Source organism: Saccopteryx leptura, chromosome 2 (genome assembly GCF_036850995.1).
Source record: "Saccopteryx leptura isolate mSacLep1 chromosome 2, mSacLep1_pri_phased_curated, whole genome shotgun sequence".
Taxonomy (NCBI): domain Eukaryota; kingdom Metazoa; phylum Chordata; class Mammalia; order Chiroptera; family Emballonuridae; genus Saccopteryx; species Saccopteryx leptura.
The window spans coordinates 374,000,320-374,019,361 of NC_089504.1; the positions used below are offsets into that span (position 1 = coordinate 374,000,320).

At 36.5% G+C, this 19,042-nt stretch overlaps 2 non-coding genes across 2 annotated transcripts; both read left to right on the forward strand.

The window, feature by feature from the left end:
* The first annotated feature begins 462 nt into the window (after positions 1-462).
* Positions 463-569, forward strand: LOC136396478 (U6 spliceosomal RNA). Its single transcript, XR_010749764.1, has one exon. It is a non-coding gene; the product is annotated as a U6 spliceosomal RNA (small nuclear RNA).
* A 13,791-nt stretch (positions 570-14,360) lies between these two features.
* Positions 14,361-14,481, forward strand: LOC136396086 (small nucleolar RNA SNORA28). Its single transcript, XR_010749509.1, has one exon. It is a non-coding gene; the product is annotated as a small nucleolar RNA SNORA28 (small nucleolar RNA).
* Positions 14,482-19,042: the final 4,561 nt, after the last annotated feature.

Sequence of the window (19,042 nt, forward strand, 5' to 3'; positions counted from 1 at the left end):
GAAAGAAATGTTAGAAAATATAGACAGTTATTAAGAGGATAAAAATATTCACAGCTAATCATTAAATCTTTTAGTATTTTAGGGTATTTCTTTTAGCCTTGGGTATGGATGCATGCCTATATATGTGTAAAAACTTCATTATATGATTAATATTTCAAATTATACTATTCATTACATTTTATAACCTATTTCAAGTGCTCTGTGAACATTTTATATTAAATAGTCTTTACAAAATAATTTCTGATGGCTGCCCAGTAGTTCATCATATGGGTGTGCCATGAGTTATTTAAGCATTTCATTCCAGACTTTATTTTAGCTAGTCCCTCATTACCCTAATGGAGTTTATTATTGGCTATTCATTTTTTTGCCATTATAAATTCAGTGTCCGAAACTTCCTGTTCTAAGTCTGTAACTAATAGATTTTATAAAATTAGAATTGCTCATCAAAAGTAATGGACACTTGTGCTCTTTCTGGCAGCACACATACTAAAATTGGAACGATGCAGAGATTATTACCATGGCCCCTGCACCAGGATGACACGCAAATTTTTGAAGTGTTCCATATTTTTGGCTGTTAACTAGACTTATTGTGGTGATTTTTTTTGCAATATATACAGATATAAAAATCATTATGCTGTATGCTTGAAATGGAAACAATTTTATATGTCAATTATACCTCAAATGAAAAGAAAGTAATGAACACGATTAGAGCTCCTGGTAGTTATTGCCAAATGGCTTTCTAGGTTTGAATCCCTTTACACTCCTTTTAGCAGATGATCAGATTTCCTATTTCACTGTGTATATGTGTGTAAAAACTTTGTGTTTAACTTTAAAACGTGAAAAGAAAATCTGGTGGTGTTTGTTTGCACGTCTCTGTGAATTTTGACAATTTTCATGTGTTTATTGATTATTTTTTCTTTTCCAAATTAAGTTTCTATGTTCAGTTTATCTTTCTGTTCTGTCTTCATCAGTTGAGAAAGCTTGTACCCACCACACAGCGATAACTAAATAAATATTTTTACAATTGACTGAAAATCCATATGGGCTTCCACCCAGGAACCAATAATGCATACAGTTTGTGGCTCCTCTTCTATTAATCTTTCCCAATTTAATGATTTCTCCTTTAAAATATGGTATTTAGAGAAAATGTGACTTTTCCCCCTACTCCCTATAATCCTAAGAGACATTCTCTCAGTTGAAACTTTTCTCTCTTCATTTTCACTGTTCTTTATACATCATTAGTAGGAACTCTTGGGTTATGTGAGGTCAGTGCATGGACTGCATATTTACTGAATTCTAATTGCATTTCCAAATGAATGCACTAGCCATGCAACTACAAATGAAAGTTTTAAAAATAATAATTTGCATAATTAGCTGACAGGAAGGCCTAGGCTATTATTTAAGTACATATGTATCATAACATTACATCTTTCAAGTGTTAATTTATACTCAGTTCTTTCCAGAATGATTGAGCTGTTTGATAGTTTTATTTATGACTCATGCTTAGATCCATTCTGCAGCACTGATAATGTTGAGATAATGGGAATTTATAGTTAGCTCTCACAAGAGGCCATAAAACATGTGACTGGATGTTTTCTCTATTGCTACAGGCTCAATTTGTAACATAAAGTACTTAATAATTGTTATTAATGAACCCGCTGTGGTTGGTATATAGACACAGCTGGAAATCACATCTGTTGTCAGAAAGCCTGGGGTGAGTAAAGCATCAACACTGCAGGGAACTAATAGCTGCAAAAGGAAATGACATCACAGAGACAGAGGAAGTGCTCCTAGATGTTAGCTGCATCCAGACAAGAGATTTTGGATAGATTTCAGGAGAAACAACAGAGAATTTGGTTCTTTATAAACATTTCCTTCTATATTGATTTCAAATATCTTCATTTGTAAGCCTGAGTTTCAGGGTCACTTCATGTATTAAATATTAGTAAGTCTTACCTTATTTTTTAGATATGAACAAATAAAAAATAGTCCAAGTTCAAACCTAGCAACTTACCTTTCCAGGCTTATCTTCTACTTCTCTTGAACTATTTATTCTGTTGCTCTATTCAAACTGGGTTATTTGCCTTTGTTTTTACAGAGTTTTGCTTTCCTGGCTGTATGCTTTTTCTTATGTTGTTACCTCCACTGGAGACCATTTCCCTCACTGTTTTAAAAAAGAAAAAACTTCTTTTTCCTTTCTTGCTCCCTCTCTCCTTCCTTCTCTCCCTTTTCCCCTCCCTCCCTCCCTCCCTCCCTCCCTCCCTCCCTCCCTCCCTCCCTCCTTCTCTCCCTTCCTTTCTTCTGTTTTTTTTTCTTTCTTTTTCCCTCCCTTTCTTATTTCTTTGCTTTCTTTCTTCTCTCTCTCTCTCTCTCTTTTCATTTGTCCCCATTCTCAAAGTTCATTCTTTTCATTCACCACTGGCAAGCATTCTAATAAATTTCATATATATTATTTGATTATATGAAATGTTACAAAATATGTTTTGTTCTATGTGCCTTTTTAAATTTTATGGAAATTATCATATGATTTTACTCCTTTTACTTAGTGCTGAAGTGCCAACCACCTGTGAGCATCTAGTTCATTCTTTTGAAATGGTAAATCGAACTCCATGTGTATCAGCCTACTCTCCCAGTCAGTGATATGCACTCAATGTATTAACACATCCATCACCTCACACATTCTACTTTTGCGGAGGGAGTGAGAAAACACAAGTTCTACTCTCTTAGCTAATTTTAATTATACAACACAGTATTATCAACTCTAGTAACCCTTTTTATACAACAGTCCCTCAGACCTATTCACCTTATCACTGAAAGTTTGTACCCTTTTACCTTCCTGTCTCTGCTTTCTCTACCCCTTCGCTCCTGACAACCACTGTTCTACTCTCTTTATTTCTATTAGTTCAACACTTTTGTTTTTACATTCCACATGTAAGTAATACTATACAGTATTTGTCTGTCTGTGTCTGCCTTACTTCACTAAGCGTATGCGCTCCAGGTTCATCCTTGTGGTCACAAATGGCAGGATTTTCTTTCTTTTTTTTTTTTAAGACTGAACGATATTTTGTTCTGTGTGTATGTATCACATTTTTTCATGTCTAGTCATCTGTTATCAGACACTTAAGTGGTTTCTATACCTTGACTCTTATGAATAAGCCTGCAGTGTACATGGAAGTACAGGTATGTCTTTGAAATAATGATTTTGTTTTTTTCTTGGATATGTGTCCAGAAGTGAGATTGCTGGGTCATTTGGAATTCTCTTTTTAATTTCTTCAAGAAGCTCCATACTGGTTTTCGTAGTGGCTCTACCATTTACATTCCCAAGAAAAGTATATACAGTTCACTTTCTCCTTTTTTTTTTTTTTTTTTTTTTTTTTGGAGGTAACAGATGGGCACTTTTTAATTTATTTCTTTATCTATTATTTATTTATGTTTTTAAATTGAATTCATTGGGATGACACTGGTTAACATAATTAGACAGATTTTAGCTGCCAAATTCTACAGTACAACTCTGTACACTGTATGGTGTGTTCACCTGCTCAAGTCAAGTCATCCAACACCATTTTACCCACCCTATACCCTCCTCGATCTCCCCTACCCTCCTGCCTGGCTCTGGCAATCACCACACTGTTGTTTGGGTCCATGAGTTTTTTTCTTTTTCTTTTTTTGCTCTATCCCTTCACTCCTCACCACCTGACAGCTGTCAGCCTACTCTCTGTGTAAGTCTATTTTGTTTTTTAGTTCATTTTGTCCATTAGATTCCACATATGAGTGAGATCATATAGTACTTGTCTTTCTTTGACTGGCTTATTTCACTTAGCATAATGATCTCCAGATTCATCCATGCCATAGCAAAAGATAAGATTTCCTTCTTTTTATGGATGTCTAGTATCCTGTTGTGTAAATGTAGCAATGGGCACTTGGGCAGTTTCTACATCTTGGCTATCATAAATAATGCTGAAATGAACATGGAGGTGCATATATTCTTTTGAATTAGTTTCTGGATTCTTAGGATTAATTCCCAGAGTGGGATAGCTGTGTCAAAAGTTCCATTTTTAATTTTTTTGAGGCAATTCCATACCATTTTCCACAGTGGCTGGATCAATCTGCATTTCCATCAACCGTGCACAAGGGTCCCTTTTTCTCCACACCCTCGCCAGTACTTGTTTTTGTTGATTTATTGATGACAGCCATTCTGAGAGGTACGAGGTGATATCTCCTTGTGATTTTAATTTGCATTTTGCTGATGATTAGTGACATTGAACATCTTTTCATATGTCTATTGGCCATCTGTATGTTCTCTTTTTTTTGTGTGGCAAAGACAGAGAGAGTCAGAGAGAGGGACAGATAGGGACAGACAGACAGGAAGGGAGAGAGATGAAGAAACATCAGTTCTTTGTTGTGGCATCTTAGTTGCTCATTGATTGCTTTCTCATATGTGCCTTGACTGGGGGGAGGGTGCTACAGCAGACTGAGTGACCCCTTGCTCAAGCCAGCAACCTAGGGCTAAAGCTGGTGAGCCTTGCTCAAACCAGGTGAGCCCGTGCTCAAGCTGGCGACCTCAGGGTTTCGAACCTGGGTGCTCCACATCTCAGTCCAGTGCTCTATCCACAATGCTACCACTTGGTCAGGGCATTTTATTCTTTTGTATGGTATGAGTTTATTCTTGTGTGTGGTGTAAGAAGGTGGTTTAGTTTCATTTTTTTTTTGCACGTATCTGTTCAATTTTTAGAACACAATTTACTGAATAAACTGTCTCTGCCTCATTGTATGTTCTTGCCTCCTTTGTCAAATGTTAATTGACCATATAGGTGTGGATTGACTTCTGAGCTTTCTATTCTGTTCTATTTGTATATATGTCTGTTTTTATGTCAGTACCATGCCATTTTGGTTATCATAGCCTTGTAGTATAGTTTGATATCAGGTAGTGTGATTCCTCCAACTTTGTTCTTTCTCAAGATTGCTGTGGCTATTGGAGGTCTTTTGTACTTCTATATGAATTTTTAGAATATTTGTTCTAGTTCTGTGAAATACAGCATTGGTATCTTGATAGGAATTGCATTGGCTCTATATATTGCTTTGGATAATATGGGCATTTTAATGATGCTAGTTTTTTCTATTCATGAACATGGTACACACTTCTACTTGTTTGTTTCTTCTTCACTTTCTTCTGTGTCTTATAATATTCTGAGTACTAGTCTTTTACATCTTTGGTTAAATTTATTCCTAGATATTTCATTCTTTTTGAAGCAATTGTATATGGTACAGTTTTCTTGGTTTCCCTTTCTTTTTTTTTTTTTCTTTCTTTTTTTTTTTTTTTGTATTTTTCTGAAGCTGGAAATGGGGAGAGACAGTCAGACAGACTCCCGCATGCGCCCGACCGGGATCCACCCAGCATGCCCACCAGGGGCGACGCTCTGCCCACCAGGGGGCAATGCTCTGCCCCTCCGGAGTGTCGCTCTGCCGTGACCAGAGCCACTCTAGCGCCTGGAGCAGAGGCCAAGGAGCCATCCCCAGCGCCCGGGGCCATCTTTGCTCCAATGGAGCCTTGGCTGTGGGAGGGGAAGAGAGAGACAGAGAGGAAGGAGGGGAGGGTGGAGAAGCAAATGGGCGCTTCTCCTATGTGCCCTGGCCGGGAATCGAACCTGGGTCCCCCGCACGCCAGGCCGATGCTCTACCGCTGAGCCAACCATCCAGGGCGGTTTCCCTTTCTGATAAATCATTATTGAATAAAAATGCAACTGATCTCTGGATTTTGAGATAATGCTTTTACCTGTTACTCTACTAATGTAATGTACCAAGATTTATTAATTGTGTATACCGAATCATTCTCCCGCCCCACAAAAGAATCCTAGTTGATCATGGTGGATGATCCTTTTAATATTCTGTTGAATACAGTTTAATAATGTTTTGTTGATTTTTACATCAATATTCATTAGGGATATTATCCCATAATTATTTTTTTGTGTAGTGTTTTTGTCTGGCTTTGTTATTAAGGTAAAGCTGACCTTGTAAAATGAGTTTTAGAAGTATTCCTTCCTTTTCTATTATTTTGAAGGAGTTTGAAAATAATTGATATTAATTCTTTAAATGTCTGGTAGAATTCACCAGTGAAGTTGTCTCATCCTAGACTTTTCTTTGGAATGCATTTTATTATTGATTCAATTTCCTTACTAGTAATTGAGATGAGGAGAATGTTGGTTGATGTTCATCATGGCTTAGGAAATGAAGGAACTGCTACAATTTTGTATTTCTCAAAAGCTATCTATTTTAATAAAAATTCTCATGTTATCAAGGGGTGATACTGACTTTGGAGAAGATGCATATATTTAGTGGTAAATTTGAAAAAATGGTTATATTAAAAATATGATTTCTATCTTTGTGAATTGTTTTGAAAATGGAAGCATACTCCAAAGGCCATAGTGGGGCTCTTCAAAGAAATTTGGGAATGCTTGAAATCAAAGGACTAGGAGATTGACAATGATGGGCCAGGGGATATGAGGCCCAGCAGGTAGTATGATGGTATGATAGTGGGACCATGGAGGATAAAGTAGACATGGTAGATCATGAGTGCCAAATCTAGATGGTGTCTTTGTCTCAAATAAGAACATACCTGGATTCTAAATTTTGGAAGTGATTCTGAGAGGTCATCTATCCCAGGCCTTTTCAAGTACAAAATATGCTTTAAAATATGTCATCCATTTTTGTGTGAACACTCCCATTCATGGAGATCTCTCTACCAAAAACACAGCCTATTACACCTATTTTCTTTTTGGAAAGCACTAATTATTGAAAGTTCTTCCTTGACAAATTCTAAAATTTGCCCCTTGTAAAACCACTTGTGGTTTCAGTTCCGTCCTGTGGACAAATTCAGAAGGACCTACACTATTGGAATAATAATGACTCTCTTATATCTCCATGCCTCCACTGATAGGCAGGTAGAGAGTGCTGGATCCTTATGCATTTCAGCCTCTCGCCATTCCCAGCTCTAGTTGTGACCATCAAAATTGTTTCTAGATACAGTGAAATGTGCCTGGGAAAGGGATTGCTCTGCATTGAGAACCACTGTTCTATGCTTTCAGTCTGTCAGCCTCCTTTCCTTTCAAAATTTTTTTTCTAGCCCTGGCCGGTTGGCTCAGTGGTAGAGCGTCAGCCTGGCGTGCAGAAGTCCCGGGTTCGATTCCCGGCCAGGGCACACAGGAGAAGCACCCATCTGCTTCTCCACCCCTCCCCCTCTCCTTCCTCTCTGTCTCTCTCTTCCCCTCCCGCAGCCAAGGCTCCATTGGAGCAAAGATGGCCCGGGCGCTGGGGATGGCTCCTTGGCCTCTGCCCCAGGTGCTAGAGTGGCTCTGGTCGCAGCAGAGCAACGCCCCGGAGGGGCAGAGCATCGCCCCCTGGTGGGCAGAGCTTCGCCCCTGGTGGGCGTGCTGGGTGGATCCTGGTTGGGTGCATGCGGGAGTCTGTCTGACTGTCCTCATTTCTAGCTTCAGAAAAATACAAAAAAAAAAAAATTTTTTTTTTCTTTACAGCAAAATGTTTTGAGTGTTATTTCCTTGTTTCCTCTCCTAACAGTCTGTCTTCATAATGAAGATAGACTCTCTCCATCTCTATCTGTATTATTCTCTATTGAACCCATCTAGTCTTTAAATAGCATCTATGTACACTGTTCACAAAAATTAGGGAATATTTTATAGCTTCATATTCATTTTGAAATATCCCCTAATTTTTGTGAGTAATATATAATAGTATTACTTCCATAGTAAGATATCCAGATGGGCTTATCATTTAAATTTTGCACTCTGATCCAGTTGCTGCTCATTTTTTTTTGTTGTTGTTGTTGTTTTTTACAGAGACAGAGAGGGAGTCAGAGAAAGGGATAGATAGGGACAGACAGACAGGAACAGAGAGAGATGAGAAGCATCAATCATTAGTTTTTCGTTGAGACATCTTATTTGTTTATTGATCGCTTTTTCATATGTGCCTTGACTGTGGGGCTACAGCAGACCAAGTAACCCCTTGCTCGAGCAAGCGACCTTGGGTCTAAGCTGCTGAGCTTTGCTCAAACCAGATGAGCCTTCGCTCAAGCTGGTGACTTCGGGGTCTCAAACCTGGGTCCTCCGCATCCCAGTCCGAAGCTCTATTCACTGCGCCACCGCCTGGTCAGGCCAGATGCTCATCTTAATTTGCAAATCTATTGGACAGTTTAAATGCAACATGTTCCAAAACAAATTTAAATTATTTTTTCTCTCTAAATCTATTCTTTCTGTTGTCTTTATCTCAGTTAAGGACAATCTTTCTACTTATTAATACTTCAATTTTCAAAGTCCTCTCTATTTCATTTTCCTCACATTTCTTTCTTATTAATTAGGGCAGAGGTTGGGAACCTTTTTGGCTGAGAGAACCATGAACGCCACATATTTTAAAATGTAATTCCGTGAGAGCCATACAACCACCCATGTACATTATGCATTATCTAATAAAAATTTGGTGTTGTCCCAGAGGACAGCTGTGATTGGCTCCAGCCACCTGCAACCATGAACATGAGCGGTAGGAAATGAATGGATTGTAATACATGAGAATGTTTATATTTTTAATGTTATTATTTTTTTATTAAAGATTTGTCTGTGAGCCAGAAGCAGCCATCAAAAGAGCCACATCTGGCTCGCGAGCCATAGGTTCCTGACCCCTGTATTAGGGGAAAAAAAGAGTCTACCTTAAAACCATATCTGAAATCTGGACCCCTTTTATCCACCTCCACCACTACCATGTGCTTCAAAGCCATCATCATTCCCTACTAAGATTATTCTAGTCTTCCTTCTAGTATTCCTGCTTCCTCCCTTGCTCAACCTCATCTGCCTGTTCTCTATAATCAACACAACCATCAATTGATCCACATAAAGCTGTGTTAAATCATGTCACATCTTAGCTCAAAACCCTCCAGGGGATTTTTATATTATTCAGAGTAAAACTGGAAGCCTTACAATGGCATAAAAGATGGCATCTCCTACTCCATCCCCTCACTAGTCAGTGGTCTCTTCCCTGGTCCTCACATCATGGCATGTTTCCACACTGGGGCTTTTGTATTCGCTTTTCCTTGGCTTATAATGCTCTCCCTTAAATGTTCATGTGGCTTCTTCCCAGAATTCATTCCAAGATTTGAATTAAAATGTCTTTTTTTTTCTTTGAATCCTATTTAAAATTGCAATTCCTGCCATCTCCGGCTTTCTCTACTTTCATTCCTTTAGATTTTCTCCTTCACATGTCCTGCCTTCTAATGTGCTAAGTAATTGACTACTTTGTTTGGCTTGATTTGTTATGTCTTCTTTCACTGGAATTCTAACCTTCAAGGGGGAAGAAATATTTGCCTGCTTTATTCACTGCTGAATGGGCAGTTCTTAGAAAAGCAGTACTCAACATATATATAATGATTAACTAGAATCACAGAATAATTTTCTCTTCTTGATGGTTAATTTTTCTAAAATTAGCAGCTGAGTTTGGCAATTTTCAGCTGGTGTATTTAATCTTGATTTGTCACCTGCCTCAGTAGTAGGGTGACTAAGTTTGTTTAAACCTATACTAATTTGACTTTTCAACTTACACTATGACACTAATCAAAATTCTATACTGTATAGTTTCTTTACTACTGGATTTCTTTGTTATACAAGTGAATTCTGGATTAGTGTCTGTGTGCTGATTTATAATGACTAGATGAGGAAAACCATTACACAGGATCATCATGGAGGCAGGTGAAAGTGTAGGGCTCTGACTTAAGCATTTTTTAATGTGCAAAAAAAAAGACTTAAAATGCTGATTAGATTAATAATACATAATTATTCCAATACATTCTATTAGTTCATAAAATATTAAGAAATAGTAAAGGTCATACTGAAATATTAACCATTCATATTTTGGTGACCATTCTTACATGCATTTCATTTTATCATACATACTACACATTAATTTAAATAAGTGGATCCTATTAAAGTCTTTATTGTGGATACATTTTTAATGCCTGTCTTTTCTCCTCTAAATTCTCTGTCTTCCCCATGCTATTCACATTCCTTGGTAATAGCATCATGGGATATGCGATGCATGCATAGCCTTCTCCATATTTATATAATCAAATACACATCACAATGTGTCAGTTTCAGTTTTCTTTGCATTTCTCTTTCTTGGACTTCTTTAGTCATCTTGAATTTTTAAACTACTGCTTTTAAAAATTATTTTTGGATATTTCTGACCATATTTCTTCAAATATATTTTTATTCCTTTATTGTCTCTTCCTTTTGTCTGTCTCCAGTTATGAATGCATTAAACCACAAAATGTTTTCCCATGTGTAACTGAAGCATTTTATTCTTAAATCTTTTTTTCTCCATTTTTTTACTTTCAAAAATTTTTATATTTCTGTCCTCAAGTTCATTTATACCTTCTTCTGCACTTTTCAGCAGTGGTAAGTCAATCAAGTATTTTGTGGTTCTTGTTTTCCTGGATGTTGTACTTTTCAGTTCTAGAGTTTCCATTGGGTTCTTTTTCATGATTTCCATTTTGCTGACACATTTCCCTATCTCTTTATTCATGAAGTTCATGTTTTTATTTAACTTCTTGAACAATAACAGTTTTAGAATCTTTGTTATTCACTTTTAACACTGGGTCATCTAGGTGTCTATATTTATTTACTACTTTTTCTCAAAACATTGGACAATATCTCCTTTTTCCCCATATGTAACAAATTTTTCATTTTATTTTGATAGTTGTGAATACCATGTAAGGACTCTGGGTTCTTAACAGTTCCTCTGAAGAGTGATTATCATTGTTCTAGTAGGCAGTTAGCTGGTCAGTCACCTTAGAATTTTGAAGGCTTGGTTTTACACTTTGTTAGGGACTTCTGTCTTATAGTTGCCCTCAGTTCTATAATGATACTCTTAGCTCTGGGTTATAACATTTACTCCTAAATATGATGCTTCTGAAATTTCAATAGAAGCCAAGGGTGTTTCTAAATACTTCTAATTTAGTGTGATTTAAACTTCCAATTCTGTTTTTACTGCAGGGCAGCAACAGCTGAATGTTCTCAGTTTTGCCGTCCAGCTGTGGCTTTCTGCTGGACTCATGGAACCCTTATCCATGCATCTGTAATTCATGGGTCAGCCAAGGATTTGATAGCATTTATACCCACATTTTGGGGTTTGTCCCTTTTTGGTTCTCTCAATTCCTGGATTTCCCTTCTTAATTTCCAGTTACTCCAGAAGGCTTGAACTTTGTTCCTTGATTTTCCTATTTTAAAAACTGTGGTTTTCTGCTTGAGTTATAGCTGCCACATATGATGTGGCTTTTGTTTCCTTAAATAAAGCTACATGTGATGGTTAGTTTTATGTGTCACCTTGGCTAAGATGTAATACTCAGTTTTTCAATCAAACACTAAGTGTTAATGATGTTGGTATTTTGTAGATATGGTTAAGATCTACAATCACAGACTTCAATCAAAAGTGTTTATCCTCTATATTATGAGTGAAACTCATTCAATCAGTTGAAAAGCCTTAATAACAAAACTTAAGTTTCCCCGAGGAAACTGAAATTCTGCTTCAAGACTGTAATGTCAGTTTCTGCCTGAGAATTTCTATTCTCTAGTATGTCCTTCAGATTTCAGATGTGGCAGGCCCCACAATGGTGTGAGTCAGTGGAAATCCAGCTCTGTCCTGTGTCTGTCTCTCTCTACCCCTCTTTCTCTATACATGTACGCACACACATTTGTATTTATTTATATATTTATCCAAGGATATCTATCTATCTATCTATCTATCTATCTATCTATCTATCTATCTATCTATCTATATCTGTATCTACATACATATTTTTATATTATCTATCTCCATGTATCTATCCATCAACTATTGATCTATCATGTGTTTTCCTCTTATAAAATAATACGGAAATGTTTATATACAATGATTTTGTTTTTCTTTTTTTTGAATTTCACATTGAATTTGACTGTTAATTTATCTGTACTTAGTGTTTTTATTATGAAAACAATTGATTACTGTTATGATTTTAAAAGCTGGTTATAGGTTTATGGGACACTTAATATATTTTTTTCCTTCTTTAATCAGTATTAGTAATCTATATTTTTTTCCTTAGAATTGGTATCTTTTCTTTATGCTTTATAGTTTAGTGGTGTAAAGTTTTTAATAATACTCACCTATAAATACTTTAATATCTGTGCATTTCCAATTGTACATAGGTAGAAATCCTTAATATTTTATATGTTTTATTTTGTTGTTGTTGGTGGTGGTAGTGGTGGTTGTGGTGTTCTCCCTCTTTTCATGTTGTTATAAATTTATGTTTTTTTGGCCCTGGCCGGCTGGCTCAGTGGTAGAGCATCAGCCTGGCGTGCAGAGGTCCCGGGTTCGATTCCCGGCCAGGGCACACAGGAGAAGCGCCCATCTGCTTCTCCACCCCTCCCCCTCTCCTTCCTCTCTCTCTCTTCCCCTCCTGCAGCCGAGGCTCCATTGGAGTAAAGATGGCCCGGGCGCTGGGGATGGCTCCTTGGCCTCTGCCCCAGGCGCTAGAGTAGCTCTGGTCGCAACAGAGCGATGCCCCAGAGGGGCAGAGCATCGCCCCCTGGTGGGCAGAGCGTCACCCCTGGTGGGCGTGCCGGGTGGATCCCAGTCGGGTGCATGCGGGAGTCTGTCTGACTGTCTCTCCCCATTTCCAGCTTCAGAAAAATACAAAAAAAAATTATGTTTTTTTAAAAGATTTTATTTATTGATTTTAAAGAGAGGAGAGAGAGAGAGAAAGGGGGGTGGTATCTGGGAGCCTCAACTTGCAGTCGTTGTTTCTCATATGTGTCTTGACCAGGCAAGCCCAGGGCTTTGAACCAGCATCCTCAGTGTTCCGGGTTGGTGCTTTATCCACCGTGCCCCCACAGCACAGACAAATTTGTCTTTTTCTAGATAGCTTTATGACTTTGCTGATCTTTATTATATTTTAAAAAATAAATAGAAATATAACTGACTTATAACATTGTGTAAGTTTAAAGTGTACAATGTATAGGTTTAATGCATTTATATATTACAATATGACTACTACAGGAGCATTAGCTAATTAATACCTTTATCATGTCATATATTCACTACTGCTTTTGTGTGTTGAGAATAGTTAAGATTTTGTCTCTTCCCAACTTTGAAGTTTATCATAATGTTGCTGACTATTACCTTTATATTGTGATTAGATCTTCAGGAATTATTTCTCTACTAGGTGTAGGTATGTACACTTAAACAGTGCCTCCCCAATTTCCTTACCTGCCCTAGACCCCGGTAACCACTATTCTACTCTGTTTTTATAAGTTCAATGTGATTTTCTTTAGATTGTACAGATAAGTGATATTACACAGTATTTTTCATTCTCTGTCTGACATCTCACTTAGCATAATGCTTTCACAAAGAGCAGGATTTCCTTCTTTTTCATGGTTGAATAATATTCCATTATGTGTATGTGTGTTTATATTATAACATTATTTATCCATCAAAAGACAGTCTGTTTTCCATATCTTGGCTATTATGAATAAAGGTACAATAAACGGGGGTGGATAGCTATTCCTTTGAGATGCTGACTTTAATTCCTTCAGACATATACTCAGGAGTGGGATTGCTGAGTCACAAGGTAGTTCAATTTTTAATTTTTTAAGGAAATGCCATACTATTCTTTATAATAGCTGCACCAAGACATCATGTTTTTTTAAAAAAATCATTAACAGTTGGTTTTAAGTTATTGTTCCCTCACTTCAACTTGCTTCATATTTATTTTGATGTTCTTTTAACAACTTAGTAGTGCTTATTTTGTTTTTCAGCCTTTGTTCTTTTTCAATATAAAGATTTAAAGTCAGAAATATTTTCTAAGTATTACTTTAGTTATATCCCCTATTTTAATATGCAGTATTTTTATTATCCTTCAGTCATAAGTATAAATTTGCAGTATAATCTCCTCTGACCTATCAGTTATTTAGAATTTTTTTTGTTGTTTTTCTCTGTCTGACTTATTTTACTTAGCATAATACCCTTAGTTCAATTCATGTTGTTGCAGGTGACAAGATTTTTGTATTATTTTATTTATATGTGCAAACTAATAAACATAATAAAACAGAAACAAATTAAAAGACACAGAGAACATTTTGATGTTTGCTAAATGGAAGGCATTGGGGGGGTGGGTACAAAAGGGGAAGAGATTAAGATGTGCAAATTGCCAGTTATCAAAAGTGACAGAAATGTAAAGCACAGCATTGGAAGCAGAGTCAATAATATTGAAATAACTATGTATGATGTCAGATGGGTACTAGAAATACCAAGGATGGTTCTCAATTCATTGCAAGTAGCACTCTGTGGCAGATGATCAAACTGACATAGTTTCAGCTTGCTATAACAACAAAGTCTAACCTATATCAGCGCTCTCTGCTCTATGTGATAAGCCATTATGTAGACTTAGACAGGGAAAAAAATTATCATAAGTTATATAAATGTCTAATCACTATGATGTACACTTGAAACTAATATTGTATGACAACTATAATTGAAAAAAATTAAAATTATTAAGAAAGAAATGGTTTACTTTATAACTTCAAAATTTAGTTTTAAAAATCATTTTCTTTTGCTTAATGATTTCTGTTAAGTGACTTTTTAATCAAAGGAAAATGTATTTTGTATGTTACCACTTCTGTGAAGTTTTCTGAGACTTGCTTTAGTGCCTAATGGGTTACAAATTTTCATAAGTGTCTCATGTAAACCTGAATAAAATGTACTTCTTCAAGTTGTTGTTGAATTTTAGAGAGCAGCAAGCAATAATATGCTTTCTTCTCCACAAGAATTCTAGTAGCAATCCAAAAATAAAACAAAAGTAGACACACATAATCTAAAATATCACTTTAATTACTGATTAAGCTGATGTTAGAGAATATGGATTTTAGCCATAGGAAAGTAAGTATTGTAATATAAAACTTCAGATTTAGGCAGAATTATCCATCTGGTCTCAGGGAGTGGTAGGCTCAAGTGGCCCTCTGATAATGAGTGGTGGCTGTTATGGTCAAATTATAGCATAGTGTAATAAAGCAGGCTAGTGGTCCCTCTTGGAAGCTTGTTTTTAAGAGAGAGAGAGAAAAGGCAGAGTCTAGTATCAATATGCTATATTTTTTGCTTCATTAAACAGTCAGATATTTAGCCTCTTAGAGAAGAGTGTGCTAGCATTGGAGAGAAGTCATCAGTGTTGCTACAGTGGAATCCCCACAACATGAAAAGACATATCAGGGGTATTCTCCTTTTAATATTAGTCTCTGTAAGTTTATCATATCAAGCCTTTTTATTGCATCATTCAAGTCATTTAAATATTAATTTCATGACAGCTCAGCCAACTATGTAAAGGCCTTACATATATTAGCTAGCATTTTCAAGTTTGTATGTAGACTACATTATATTGCTAAAAATGTTTACTTTTCATTTTATATAGTTTTGTCTTTTTCTTTACTAAACATCTGACTTATTTTCTGAAAGTTTTTATTGCATTATTCTAATTTGAAAGGACTACTAAATTCCTTTTATTTTTACTTTTCTTTAATAAGAAAATTATATAATGTTATACATTTTCTTCTGAGTATGGATTTTAAACTTACTTCATATTTTGGTATTTTTGTTATACTTTTCTTTGGTTTAAGCATTTTTTAAAGGGGAAATAAGGTTAAAATTGACAACAAGATTGGTCTCTAAAAAACTGTAAGTGACAATAAAGAGTTGTAGAGTTATTTATAAAGACAAACCTTATTCTATTAATCCAGGGGATAGTAGGAAGAATTTTTGGTAGAGTGTAGGCTGGCTATACCAATGTGAGCACTGATTTTTGTTTATTTTTCCTCCCAGTTGAGTTGAGTACATTCTTCTGAATCCTTTCTTAAGTCAATACCCAGATTCCTATTTCCTGCGTAATAGTAAAATTCTGTCTGCCCCTTACAACTCTCCACCCCTCCCACCTCATTCTCTAAGCATAGTACTAATAGAGAATACAGTGCTCACATGGAAAAGAAGCCTTGTGCTAGGGATATAATTTTGATAGAAGTAACTCTTATTTCCATCATTATTCTATCATTAGGAATGATTTGTCCATTCAGCAAGCAAAGAGGAAGGAGAGGTGGCTCTCTCTTTTTGATTCTAGAAGAGGGATCATCAGTTAAGGGAGGATGTAATGGTAATGAGACAAAAGGACTTTTGAAAGAAGTCATGGTATAAAGTGAATTCTCCACTCTTGGTCACTTCTCATGTATAATGATAGACAACCCCTGAATTAGTGGGTGACTGTAGTTTCAGTGAATCAAGCTGAAATGATGAGTCTTCCATATTAAGCCATACATCCTCAGCAGAAAAACAAAACATAGTCTATTATTGAATGTGGATCTTAAGGTCACAGAAAACTGGCACCTCCCAAGCAACCAACAAATACTGGGTAATTGATTTTATATCTGACCTATGATGCCTGCAATTTTACATGACAATTTTATTATTGTTGTGTTAAGTTTTAGACATATCTTAAAATAACTAAGTACTTTGTCTAATTATTTTCATTATGTAAAACTAGAAACCCAGCAAAGTCTGTACAAAACCAATGCAAGAAGACTCTGAAAGTTGGAGAGAAGAAAACTCACCTGCAAGGGCCCTAGGGCTTGAGGAAGGATGGATGTAGATTCACTGGATTCTTTTGGCCTCTTACATCCCAGACTTGCTGCTGAAGAACCCAGCCACACAGGAATGCCAGCAAACACAGAAAACAAAAAGCCTGAACAAAAGCCTGCTTTTCCTAGCTAACATATCAGGAAAAGAAAGCCTAGCAAGATTAAAAAACAAAAACTTTTAGATGATAATTCTTCCACTGCAGCCAAATGTCACCGAAGGAGCTGTGGTTCATCTCCATCCCTACCAGAAAAGGCCAAGTGGGGAGCCTAGACTCCTACCCTTGAAAGGCTCTAATGAGGCACCTCAGTATCCCCACTGGGATGATGTAAAAGAAGATTAAGTATAGTGATAAAATTTTATACCCTCTGGCTAGTAATAAGGCATCCCCATCATGGTGTCAAAACGGAGACCCTGTGGGAACCTGGACTTCACCCCCACCTAACAGTAACATGGTACCCCTTCCTCTTCTTTCTGTGGTGGCATCATAGGGGCCCAGTAAAAAGTCAGAACTTTTATCACTCATGGGCAATCATGCTACTACCTCTATAGTATCAATGGAAACCACATAAGGAGTGGGAATTCTTTGCCCAGCAGTAACCAGAAGTTCCCCCTGCCTCAAGTGTTAATTCAGACCAGCAAGGGAACCTGGACTTCTACCTCTAACTGGCAGTAACAAGGTGGTGTACACCCCTTCTCCTACTGGAGCAATATTAGAGAAAACCAGCTAAAATGGAAGATTTAAATAAGGTCCATTTTTATAACACAATGCAGATATGTCCAGGTTTTAATAAAAAATCAGCTGTTGTACCAGGAACTAGGAAGAGCTCAAAGTGAATTTTAAAAAAACAGCAACAGAAAGATAATGGACATGTTAGAATAAGTTAAAGCAGTTAAATACTTCAATGAGCAATTATGATCATGCATGAAACAAATGAAAAAATATAGACAATTAAAAGTAAAAAGTTGTAGTTAAGAAAAGATATAAAGAAGAACCAAATGGAAACTTTAGAACTGAAAATTATAATAAACAAAATAATAAGTTCAATGAATGGGCTCAACAGCATGATGGAAGTAATAGAAGTTAGTGAACTTGAAGATGAAATAATAAAATCTCCCAATATGAACAACAGAGAGAGAAAGTAGATATAAAAATTAATAATCAAAACACTCACAGCAATGTAAGATTATTAAAAAAAACCCTAAGCTCTATATTATTGGATTTCCAGAAAGAAAAGGTAAGAAGGCTGGATTTAAAAAGTACTCAACAGGCCTGACCTGTGGTGGCACAGCGGATAAAGTGTCGACCTGGAAATGCTGAGGTTGCCGGTTCGAAACCCTGGGCCCGCCTGGTCATGGCACATATGGGAGTTGATGCTTCCAGCTCCTCCCCCCCTTCTCTCTCTCTGTCTCTCCTCTCTCTCTTTCTCTGTCTCTCCCTCTCCTCTCTAAAATGAATAAATAAAAAAATAATAAAAAAAAAAAATAAAAAAAAAATAAAAAGTACTCAACAAAATAATGGCTGAAAACTTAACAGGAAACATAAACATACCAATTTGAGAAACTGAGTGAATCCCAAAGAAACCTATACTAAGGCATGTGATAATTAGAAAACTAAAGTCACAGAAGAGAAGTCTTGAAAGCTATTCTAGAAAAATAACACTTTAGCTATGGGGAAAACTGCTTCAAATGACAGTGGATTTCTTCTTCTTTTTTTTTTTTTTTTTGGTGACAGAGACAGAGAGAGTCAGAGAGAGGGACAGATAAAGACAGACAAGAAAGAAGAGAGATGAGAACCATCAAGTCTTCGCTGCAGTACCTTAGTTGTTCATTGATTGCTTTCTCATATGTGATGTGCCTTGACCATGGGGCTACAGCAGACCGACTGACCCCTTGCTCAAGCCAGTGACCTTGGGCTCAAGCTGGTGAGCCTTGCTTGAATCAGATGAGCCTGCGCTCAAGCTGGTGACCTCGGGGTTTCAAACCTGGGTCCTCTGTGTCCCAGTCCGACACTATCCAAATAAGGGATTGATACAAAGAATTCTACACAAATGAATGTGATAACTTTATTGAAATGGACCATTTCCTAGAAAAACACAATGGTCAGGTGAAGTGGATTTCTTATCAGGAACTATGCAGTACAGGAAAAAGTTGCATAATATTCTTTATGTGATGAAAGAAAAAAATTCTCTACCAGCATCTTATACTAAGAAAACACAAAACAAAAAATAAAATATTAGACCTGAGCACTAACATATCAATAATTACATTAAATCATTAATAGATCTAAATATACAAATTAAAAAAAATTGGCAGAATATATTAAAAAAACATGATCCAA